The sequence below is a fragment of the Carcharhinus amblyrhynchos genome, chromosome 2 (genome assembly GCF_965287045.1).
Source record: "Carcharhinus amblyrhynchos chromosome 2, sCarAmb.v2.hapA, whole genome shotgun sequence".
In the NCBI taxonomy this organism is placed as follows: Eukaryota; Metazoa; Chordata; class Chondrichthyes; order Carcharhiniformes; family Carcharhinidae; genus Carcharhinus; species Carcharhinus amblyrhynchos.
The window spans coordinates 124,557,626-124,570,417 of record NC_137325.1 but is presented as its reverse complement, the minus strand read 5'-3'; positions in this window follow the sequence as shown (position 1 = coordinate 124,570,417).

The window sequence follows — 12,792 nt, the reverse complement described above, 5'->3', positions numbered from 1 at the left end:
CCAGCCTGGATCACTGTCTGTGTGGAGTTTGCACATTCTCCCCGTGTCTGTGCGGGTTTCCTCCGGGTGCTCTGGTTTCCTCCCACAGTCCAAAGATGTGCTGGTTAGATGGATTGGTCACGCTAAATACTTCCTCAGTATATCTGAACAGGCATCGGAGTGTGGCGACTGGAGGATTTTCACATTAACTTCATTGCAGTGTTAATGTAGGCCTACTTAGAACATAGAACATAGAACATAGAACACTACAGCACAAACAGGCCCTTCGGCCCACAAGTTGCGCCGATCACATCACCTACCAACCTACAGACCTATCTATAACCCTCAATCTCACTAAACCCCATATACTCATCCAGAAGTCTTTTAAAAGACCCCAGCGAGTTCGCCTCCACCACCACTGACGGCAGCCGATTCCATTCACTCACCACCCTCTGAGTGAAAAACTTACCCCTAACATCACTTCTGAACCTCCCTCCCCGCACCTTAAATCTGTGTCCTCTCGTAGCGACCATTTCAACCCGGGGAAATAGCCTCTGAGAGTCCACCCTATCTATTCCTCTCAACATTTTGTAAACTTCTATCAGGTCGCCTCTCAACCTTCGTCTCTCCAGGGAAAAGAGTCCCAGCTCCCTCAACCTAACTTCATAAGGCATGCCTCCCAGTCCAGGCAACATCCTTGTAAATCTCCTCTGCACCCTTTCAATAGCTTCTACATCTTTCCTATAGTGAGGCGACCAGAACTGCGCACAGTACTCCAAATGAGGCCTGACAAGGGTCTTATAAAGTTCCAGCATTACCTCCCGACTCCTAAACTCAATCCCTCGATTAATGAAGGCCAGTACACCATACGCCTTCTTGACCACCTTCTCCACCTGCGAGGCTGATTTAAGAGTCCTGTGGACCCAGACCCCAAGATCCTTCTGCTCCTCAACACTACTCAGACTTCTGCCCTTGATAGTGTACTCGTTCATCCCGTTGGTTCTGCCAAAATGGACGACTACACATTTATCCGCGTTGAAGTCCATCTGCCACTTCTCCGCCCAGTCCTGCATCCTATCTATGTCCTGCTGCAACTTTTGCCATCCTTCCAGATCATCCACAACACCACCGACCTTCGTGTCATCAGCGAACTTACTTACCCATCCCTCCACTTCCTCATCCAGGTCATTTATGAAAATGACAAACAACAAGGGTCCCAGAACAGATCCTTGAGGCACTCCGCTGGTGACTGACCTCCATTCAGAAAAAGCCCTTGTAACTTGTAACATTAATAAACAAATTAAATAAATAAAAATGTCCTCCATAGGGAAGATCTTGAAATGGGCTTGGCCTGTTTACATGAGATACCTACTGATGGGTAGTAATAGACTATTGTCTGCCCACCTGACGTCATTGCAAGTGCAATTTTGCTATTGCAACCATTGCGAAGAGTAGCAGATGTAAGCATGTGGCAAATACATTCCTTATCTCCACAGGCCGAGTGTAAGATTCACTGACATCTGTCCCACCATGTTCCGCTTGCTGGAATCGGAGCTGATTGCTTAAGGCAGTCAACTGCCTATGGATGACCAATTACCACTCACCATTTCCCATCGCCATTGCATTTAATTACAAAGGCACCATTTACAATGTAAGTAACTGGCTAATTCTGGCAGACGCAGCTGTCAGATAAGCTCTTTGCACCTCATTGAAGATGATTACTTCAGTTACTTCATCCTCCACATTTATTGATTTAAAGACTCCACTAATTTCTTGCAGCTGTTGAGTAAGCGCATCATTAGGGTGTGATTACCTTGGCTATTTACAGTTGAGTGTGTAATTCAGATTGAAACCCATCGTGGTGAAAGCAGACATCCTTGTCTGACTCCTTAGCTAGAATTGAACGTCTCTGCCTCATCTCCATGTACTTGCACCACACCATTTGCCTGTTTGAGTGAGCCAGGTTAAAGCGCTGAGGCACTGAGGTATCCCAAGCCCAGTCAGGCTGTCCATATCTCTGCATGCTGGACTGAAAGAAAGGCCTGCTTGTAGCCTGAAAATGCAATAGGAGAAAAGGTCATGAGAGAAGTCTGTCCTGTAAGAATATTGTGTGGTTCATGTTGCTGCTCACAACATCTGGAACATCAGATAGAGTCAGAGTCATAAAGATTTACAGCATGGAAACAGGCCCTTTGGTCCAACTTGTCCATGCTGCCCTTTTTAATTAAACCCTTAATTAAGCTACCCGCAGTTGCCCGCATTTGACCCATATCCCTCTATACCCATTTTATCCATGTAACTAACTAAACGCGTTTCCAAGGACAAAATTGTACCTGCTTCTACTACTACCTCTGGCAGCTTTTTCTAGAGACTCACCATCCTCTATGTGAAAAAATTGCCCCTTTGGACCCTTTTGTATCTCTCTCGACTTGTTTTAGACTCCTCTACCTTTAGGAGAAAATGTTGACTATCTAGCTGATCTATGCCCCTCATCATTTTATAGATCTCTATAAGATCACCCCTCAGCTTTCTATGCTCCAGAAAAGGAAAATCTCTGGCTATCCAGCCTCTCCTAAGAACTCAATAGTCAAGTTCTGGTAGCATCCTAATAGATCTCTTCTGCACTCTTTCTAGTTTAATAATATTCTTTCTGTAATGGGGTGACCAGAGCTGTACACAATCTTCCAAGTGTGGCCTTACCAATGTCTTGTATAGCTTTAATAAGATGTCCCAACTCCTGTTTTCAATATTCTGAACAATGAAATAGAACATGCTGAATGCCTTCTTCACCACTCTGTCCACCTTGGCTGCACTTCTGAGGAGTTATGAACCAGTATCCCTAGATCTCTTTGTTCTGTAACTCTCCCCACTGCCCTACCATTAACTGAGTAAGTCCTGCCCTGGTTCAATCTATCAAAATAAATCAACTCACATTTATCTATCTGCAATTGACAGTCCACTGGCCCAATTCATCAAAATCCCATTGCAATTAGAAATAATCTTCTTCACTCTCCACTATGCCACCAATCTTGGTGTCATCTGCAAACTTACTAACCATGCCTCCTAAATTCTCATCCAAATCATTAATATAAATGATGAATAACAGCGAACCTAGCACCATGAGGCACACCGTTGGTCACAGGCCTCCAGTTTGCAAACCAATCCTCTATAACCACCCTCTGGCTTCTGTTATCAAGCCAATTTTATATCCATTTAGCTACCTCACCCTGGATCCTGTGAGATTTAACCTGATGCAACAGTCTACCATGTGGTATCTTGTCAAAGGCTGATGACACTAATCTAATGGGTAAGGACAATGAGGGACTATTCATGATAGGTGAAGAACTGAAAGGATCAAGACTGAATTTTTTGTTGAGCATTAACAACAAACTGGATGACAATTCATGCTGGGAACAGTGTAGTATTTCAGCCTGCAACTGTTACAAACGTAGACCAATTTCAGTTGCTAGGATCGAGAGTGATCACAAATGGGAATGGTCGCACTGAAATTAAGACAAGTCCACCCAAAACTCATCAGATAAATGAAGCGTGAAGGGCATCCAGCATCAAACTGACTTGAGAAAACAGCATGCAAAAATGGGTACAAGAGCTGACAACTCAAAGTAAAGTTAAAGTTCATTTATTAGTCACAAGTAGGCTTACATTCACATTGCAATGAAGATACCATGAAAACCCCCTAGTTGCTACACTACAGCGCCTGTTCGGGTACACTGAGGGAAAAATTGGCAGGGACAATGCACCTAACCAGCACATCTTTCAGACTGTGGGAGGAAACAGGAGCACCCGGAGTAAACACAATTAGACATGGGGAGAACGTGCAAACTCCACACAGACAGTGATCCAGGTTGGAAATCGAACCTATGTCCCTGGCACTGTGAGGCAGCAGCGCTAACCACTGTGCCAGCATGCCACCTTGTGCCACTGTGCCGCCCCCTGATATAAGGTTGCTGAGAAGAGAATTGCAGCTTTTGAAATGTGGCAAGAGCAAAGGGTCCTTAGAATCAGCTGGGAAGAGAGAAGGACAAACAGATTTACCCGCAAGAGAATTGGAGACCCAGTATCTCATGGGCTTTTGGCTGAAGTGAAGAAATGGACATTGAGAAAGTACAGTCACTCAAAATGGTCTGGCGAGAGGGCAGCATTGGCGACAGATGAAGGCAAAACTATCAGGAAAGAAAAGGTCAGGTTGAAGGAGGACTGGAAGGGTGGACAACATCATAAACTAGTTTGAGGAATCAAAACAGTACTCAGAGTTACAGTCACCAGAGAGAGATGCCTGTGGCTCCTCATGGACTATGGCTGATAACAGATGAACGGATATTTTCCAGTACTCAGAATACAGCAACCTATAAGGGCTCTGCCACCACTCCCTTCACATAGTGGGCAATTTACAATGATGCAAATATGCCTACCATAACCAATGAGGCCTGCAATTTCCTGTCCCAGTCCAGATGATCCTTAATTCTGTTTCATATATACTCCATGTTTTCACGATATGAGTACACTTATCAATGACATTTATCATTTCCACAACTGAAGGTGCCTGTGGGAGACATGGTGGTATAGTCATTAGCACTGCTGCCCCACAGTGCCAGGGTCTTGGGTTCAATTTGGTCTGAGTGGAGTCGATACGTTCTCCCCGTGTCTGTGTGGGTTTCCACAGCCTGAACAATGTGCTGGTTAGGTGCATTGGCCACGCTAAATTCTCTCTCAGTGTACCCGTACATGTGCAGGAGTGTGGCAACAAAGGGATTTTCACAGTAACTTGACTACAGTGTTAATGTTAGCCTACTTGTGACACTAATAATTGTCTGTAAACAATATATCTCAAAAACTAATGTAAAAATTTCAATGAAACCCAGTACATTGATAGCATAAGGCATCAGGAAAAATTGATTAATCCTTGGTGGCAATGTGAATCCGGATCTGGATCCTGGAATTATTTAAAGAATCTGTTACCATTGGGTGATAGGATGAATTGAGTTTTTTTTTAAGGAATGTTGTTGATATTTTTAGATATTAAGGGTTGTCTCAGCTGTTCAAGTTGAATTTGTCACAGCTGTCAAAATATAAGCAGAGTTTTCAGAGCAGATTGTTGCTTGTGGAATGATCTGAAGCCTCATCCACACAATGGAAAAACTTAATTCTAACACTTTATTTTTCAGCTTTCCACTTACAGAACATCAAGCAGACAGGAAAAGCCTCAAGGCAGAGCTGTGCAATTGCAATAATGTCGAATTGTCACAGTGAGGTGGAGGCATGTGCTCTTTTTGCTGACTTTACTTGTTCTTGGCTCTTGGACTACACTGGCAGGGCAGTATTTGCTGTGAGATTATTCACTGTGTGAGCTGAGTCCTGTGATCCAGGTAATGTAGGAATAACAATATAACTCATTAATATAATTGTTGGGAATACGGATGCAAAGAGAAGCAGCTGGCAATAACCTGCATGAAGGAACTCAGAGAGCAAATAATTAGCTTGCAGTATTTTCCTTATAATGACCTGCTCTGAAGGACATTAGTACACCAATGGCATTTTTACAGTAAGTCTCATAACTTGTAATGGCAGGATTTAATTTCATAGCCCCCTAAGCAACTAGTTAAGTGATAAAACATAGAACGTAGAACATAGAACACTACAGCACAAACAGGCCCCTCGGCCCACAAGTTGCACCGATCACATCAACACCTACCAATCCATAGACCTATCTATAACCCCCAATCCCACTAAATCCCATATACTCATCCAGAAGTCTTTTAAAAGACCCCAGCGAGTTCACCTCCACCACCACTGACGGCAGCCGATTCCATTCACTCACCACCCTCTGAGCGAAAAACTTACCCCTAACATCACTTCTGTACTTGCCTCCCCGCACCTTAAATCTGTGTCCTCTCGTAGCGACCATTTCAACCCGGGGAAGTAGCCTCTGAGAATCCACCCTATCTATCCCTCTCAACATTTTATAAACTTCTATCAGGTCGCCTCTCAACCTTTGTCTCTCCAGTGAGAAGAGTCCCAGCTCCCTCAACCTATCTTCGTAAGGCATGCCTCCCAATCCAGGCAACATCCTTGTAAATCTCCTCTGTACCCTTTCAATAGCTTCTACGTCCTTCCTATAGTGAGGCGACCAGAACTGCGCACAGTACTCCAAATGAGGCCTGACAAGGGTCTTATAACGTTGCAGCATTACCTCCCGACTCCTAAACTCAATCCCTCCATTAATGAAGGCCAGTACACCATACGCCTTCTTGACCACATCCTCCACCTGCGAGGCCGATTTAAGAGTCCTGTGGACCCGGACCCCAAGATCCTTCTGCTCTTCAACACTGCTAAGACTCCTGCCCTTGATAGTGTACTCGTTCATCCCGTTGGTCCTGCCAAAATGGACGACTACACATTTATCTGCATTGAAGTCCATCTGCCACTTCTCCGCCCAGTCCTGCATCCTATTTATGTCCTGCTGCAACTTCTGACATCCTTCCAGACCATCCACAACACCACCGACCTTTGTGTCATCGGCGAACTTATTAACCCATCCCTCCACTTCCTCATCTAGGTCATTTATGAAAATGACAAACAGCAAGGGTCCTAGAACAGATCCCTGGGACACTCCACTGGTGACTGACCTCCATGCAGAAAAAGACCCATCCACAACCACTCTTTGCCTTCTGCAGGCAAGCCAGTTCTGGATCCACAAGGCCAAAGCACCTTGGATCCCATGCCCTCTCACCTTCTCAAGAAGTCTTGCATGGGGGACCTTATCAAACGCCTTGCTGAAGTCCATGTACACCACGTCCACTGCACTTCCTTCGTCAATGTGTTCAGTCACATTTTCGAAGAACTCAACTAGGCTTGTAAGGCACGACCTGCCCTTGACAAAACCATGCTGACTATTTCTGATCATGCTAAACCTCTTGTGATGTAACTATCTTGCTACCACACCTTTCCAAACAAAACAATCCCATCCTACTAATAAACTGGTGGGTTGAGGCCAATAACACTTCATCCATATCTATTACTCCAATCTGACATCTACTGACTTAGGTACATCCTGAGTGAGAGGGGATCTCATGGAAACTTATAAAATTCAAAGAAAGAATGTTCCCAATGGTGGGGGAGTCCAGAACTCAGGGTCACAGTTTGAGGATAAGGAGTAAACCTTTTAGGACTGAGGTAAGGGGAAATTTCTTTACACAGAGGGTGGTGAATGTGTGGAATTCACAGCCACTGAAAGTAGCTGAGGTCAAAATGTGTTACTTCATGGAGAAATTAGATATAGCTCTTGGGGCTAAAGGGGTCAAAGGGGAAAGTGGGATTAGGATATTGAATTTGATGATTGGTCATGATCAAAATGAGTGGCGGAACAGGCTTGAAGGGCTGAATGGCCTACTCCTGCTTCGAGTTTCTATGTTTCCATGTTTCTCTCTTTCTGTTCCGTTTCAGCCTTTGTTTGAAGACATGAGTCTCAGTTAAGATTCTTTCAGACGAAACTACATATTATTGATCCGGTCAGCCATTTTTAATTTCAAGACCAATTTTGAACAATTAATTATTAATGGGGCAGGGGATACTGAATTAATATGATCTCCAGGGCAAGGAGAAATAACAATTGAACAGAACACATCATTTCAAGCTTGGCAGATTTCATGTTGGTGAACATGACGGACTGCAAGAAAAGATGAACTCAATGCAGTAAACAATTGTCTGACAAGATTTCAATACAGTAAACGGTTGTCCGAGGAATAGTGTGAAGCTCAGTAGCAGTTGTTATAATCAAGAGCTATGCTGTTATCTGTTACTGTATTATCAGTGATTCACTTTGAAATCAAAATCTAGAAATTACTGTTGGCATTGTTAGTGGGTGAGGGGTTATCAAATATCGGTTTGTCTTACTTTTAATGGAGGTGTGAACTAATTAAAAGATGTGAGAAATATCTTACCAGCATCAGCTTAAAAAGTATGAAGAGGTAGTCAGATCCAAGAGAACATGGGCTCAGATTTTACAAGTGTATGGCAAGAATAATGATGAAATCTAAAGGCACTCATTGTTATTTAGGAGCACATTGTACAGCAACTTCTGGCAACTAGATGTACCATAGATCCCCTACAATGCAGAAGGAGGCCATTCAGCCCATCAAGCCTGCACTGACAACAAACCCACCCAGACCCTATCCCCGTAACCTCATGTATTTACCCTGCTAATTCCCTGACACTAAGGGGCATTTAGCACGGCCAATCAATCTAACCAAAATATCTCTGGACTGTGAAAGGAATGATGTGGGTATGCCGGCGTTGGACTGTGAAAGGAAACCAGAGCACTCGGAGGAAACCCATGTAGCCTCAGGGAGAATGTGCAAACTCCAGTTGCAGTGACCTGAGCTGGAATTGAACTCTGGTCCCTGGCACTGTGAGGCAGCAGTGGTAACCACTCTGCCACCGAGCCCCCTACAAATGTTGGGCATTCAAACACATGAAGGGCATGAAATCGCCTAGCCACTAGGTATCCACTAAACAGGCCAGACAAAGCCAAGACATGTCTATTCCAGTATAAGTTAAATTTTTAATGAAGCTCATGGCAGGTGGGCAGTTGCTATGTGGGAAGCCCAAAAACGTCCGTTTAACGTCTGTTGTAGGAAAAATGCTTGAATCCGTCATCAAAGAGGAAATAGCGAGGCATCTTGAGAAGAATTGTTTGGTAGAGCAGACGCAGCACGGATTTGTTAAGGGGAAGTCGTGTCTGACGAATTTATTGGAATTCTATGAGGATGTGTCTCGTGCGGTGGATGGAGGGGAACCGGTGGATGTGGTGTTTCTCGATTTTCAGAAGGTGTTTGATAAGGCACCACACGAAAGGTTGTAACAGAAGGTTAGGGGGCATGGAGTTGGGGGTAAGGTGTTAGCGTGGATAGGGGATTGGCTGTCAGATAGGAGGCAGAGAGTGGGTGTCAATGGGTGCTATTCGGGTTGGCGGTTGGTGACTGGTGGAGTGCCCCAGGGGTCGCTGCTGGGGCCTCAGCTATTTACCATTTATATAGATGACCTGGAGGAGGGAGCTGAGTGTAAGGTGTTGAAATTTGCTGATGACACAAAGATAAGTGGAACAGCAAATTGTGCAGAGGGTGTGGAAAGTCTGCAGAGGGATCTAGATAGGCTGAACGAGTGGGCGAGGACCTGGCAGATGGAATACAATGTTGGCAAGTGTGAGGTTATCCACTTTGGTAGGAATAATAGTAGGAAGGACTACTACTTACAGGGTGAAAAGCTGCAGCATGCAACGGTGCAGAGGGACCTGGGGGTCCTTGTGCATGAGTCGCAAAAACCCAGCCTACAGGTGCAGCAGGTGGTCAGGAAGGCGAATGGGATACTGGCCTTCATAGCGAGGGGGATTGAATATAAAAGTAGGGAGGTCTTGCTGCAGCTGTACAGGGCACTGGTGAGGCCGCAGCTGGAGTACTGTGTGCAGTTTTGCTTGCCGCACTTGCGCAAGGATATTTTGGCCTTGGAGGGAATGCAGAGGAGGTTCACTAGGCTGATTCCGGAGTTGAGGGGGTTGAGCTATGAGGAGAGGCTGAATAGACTAGGCTTGTACTCATTAGAGTTTAGAAGGATGAGGGGGGGGGTCTCATTGAGACGTATAAGATGATGAAAGGGATGGATAGGGTAGAGGTGGAGAGGTTCTTCCTGCTCAGAAAGGACAGCAGGACTAGAGGGCACAGCCTCAAGATAAGGGGGGGGGGGGGGCAGTTTAGAACAGAGTTGAGGAGGAACTTCTTCACTCGAAGGGTGGTGAATCCCTGGAATTCTCTGCCCGTTGAAGTGGTGGAGGCTGCCTCGCTAAATATACTTAAGACATGGGTAGATAGGCTTTTGGTAGGCAAGGGGATTAAGGGTTATGGGGAGAAAGCGGGAAAGTAGAACTGATCCACTTCAGATCAGCCATGATCTTATTGAATGGCGGGGCAGGCTCAAAGGGCTGGATGGCCTACTCCTGCTCCTATTTCTTATGTTCTTAAAAGCAAATCCTATCACGTTTACCTGTGGTCTTCTTGGGTTGGGGGCTGAGGGGAGTTGGTGTTCAGTAGGAGGCGTTAGGGAGGAGAGGGGGGTCTGTGGGGAAGCTGGGAGGAATCCCTCAACATCAGCTACACTTAGGTAGGATATTCCCAAAGGAGGCAACACAGGTCTCTTGTTGGCTACTCAGTAGAGGGTGAGACCCCGTTGTCTTCATTAGACACTGCCAAAAGTGTAACGAATTGCAAGTGTAATGAAGTTTGATTGCCATTTGTTCCGGGTTGACTGCAAAATCTAGGCCATACTATTTTATTAATTGATTAACACAGTCTACTTTAGAGAGAGCACTGAAAAGGTTTACCAGGATGTTGTCTGGTATGGAGAGTATTAGCTATGAGGAGAGATTAAACAAACTGGGATTGCTCTCCCTGGAAAGATGGAGACTGAGGGTGATCTGATAGAAGTTTATAAAATTATGAGGGGTATAGATAAGGTGAACAGTTGGAAGCTTTTTCCCAAGACAGAAGTGATACTTACAAGAGGGTACAAGTTCAAGGTAAGGGGGAAAATGTTCAGTGGCGATGTGCGGGGGAAGTTTCTGACACAGAGTGGTGGGGGCTTGGAATGTACTGCCAAGTGAGGTGGTTGAGGCAGACATGTTAGCGACATTTAAGACTTATCTGGATTGACACATGAACACACAGGGAATAGAGGAATATAAGCAATTGGTGTAGATAGGACAACATGATCAGTGCGGGCTTGGAGGGTTGAAGGGCCTGTTCCTCTGCTGTGCTGTTCTTTGTTCTACGTGATTCACAGTTTTGGTCTCCATCCAGTTTAGTCAAATCTATCCTTTCATAAATGAATATACGCAGCAGAGAATATTTTCATGCACTTGAAAATGTCTACTCCAAAACACACCAAACCAGGTTCCAAAAATTAATATTTAATGGAGCTATGCCCCCAAGATCTTTACAAGATAAATTATATATGGGGCACAATGTAACTATTTTGATAATTTTCATTCTATCTTTCCATGAGGTGTTATCGTATTCAGCTTGGAGAGTTGTAACAATGTGATAGAGATTATCAAAGATCATTACAAAGTTCCATTTTAACTGACAATTGCATCCCTTGCTGATCAAATTCTTGTTCAATTTAATGTGAACTATTCTGAGCCTTCGATGTTTGAGTGACATTTTTCAAAGTCAATAGACAAAAGTGAGGCCTGTTCTTGAGAAACTCATTTGGCAAAGGAAAGGAATGTGGATTCTTGATTCACAACTCTCTGCCAAATGTTTCACCAGCGTATTAATGAAAATGTGATGCACTCTCACTGCCCAGATCTGCAAACATTCAGCAATGAGAGACAGCATGCAAAATGGGAGATTTAACTAGCCTTGCATATCAACCAAACTTTAAATGATCTGTCGTGGAAGCAAAGATTCTTAACCTGCTGCCATTTCTAGACCAGCATTCTCAGGGGAATGAACACTTGAAGAAGTAGAAGGGGAAATGGGTGCCAAGAAAATACACCAAAGTTAGAAAACTTAAAAAAAAACACTGAAATAATACAATTGGCATTTGAAGATCTCAAACTCATTCTCTGTGACTGATCATTTTTAAGGTTATAGGGATCATTTTTGGAATGATTAACGTTACACTAACTAGTATTCAAGAGGCAGCTAGATATAGCACAGAGGTGAATGGGATCAAACGTTATGGGGAAAAAGCTGGATTAGAATATTGAGTTGGACAATCAGCCATGATCATAATGAATGGCAGAGCAGGCTCAAAAGGCCAAATGGCCTCCTCCTGTTCCTATCTTCTATATTTCTATGTTTCTATCCCACCATGGCAGATGGTGAAATTTGAATTCAATAAAATGTCTGGAATTAAAAGTCTAATGATGACCGTGAAACCATTGTCGATTGTTATAAAAACCATCTGGTTCACTAATGTCCTTTAGGGAAGGAAATCTGCCACCCTTACCTGGTCTGGCCTAACATGTAACACCATAGCCACAGCAAAGTGGTTGACTCTTAAAATGCACTCAGGAATGAGCAATAAATACTGGCCCAGCTAGCAATATCCACATCTCATGAACAAATCAAATAAAAAAGGATGTGATTCTACATCCTCTTTCTGCATTGGACAGCTGACCTTCACTGAACACCACCCCTCAAGCTGGAGTGGTGATGTTGCTGCACCTCCTACAGCCCAATTTTGTGTAGAGGACATCATGGCGGGCCATATGACATCCAAAAGCCATTCCAAGGCCACATCACTGAATCTGGAGACGCTTCTTGTTCTTTCAACATTCTGTCTTAAGTGGAGCCGTCCTGGCCTGGAAGCATTGAGAATTGTGCATGGTTTAAATATGCCACCCAGAGTGTGTAAGTGGTGAGGTAACGTACGGCTGGGTGAATCATAGGCCGCTCGTCAGCAAGATGGCGTATTTCCTGCAGCAGCATAATTAATAAGGTGGGAAGTGGATGATATGGCTGGAAAACTTGCCATTACAAATCATAGAATCATCCTGACAGTACAGAAGGAGGCCATTTGGTCCATCAAGTCTGTACCGACCACAATCCCATCCAGGTCCTATTCCGGTAACCTCACACATTTACCTTGCTAATCTCCCTGATACTAAGGGTCAATTTGGCGTGGCTAGTCAACCTGACCTGCACATCTCTGAAAAAGGCCTATTTTCACACCCATGACGGCATTTAGAACCATTTACGGAATCTCATCCTTGAGCCCCAAAGAAAACCATGATAC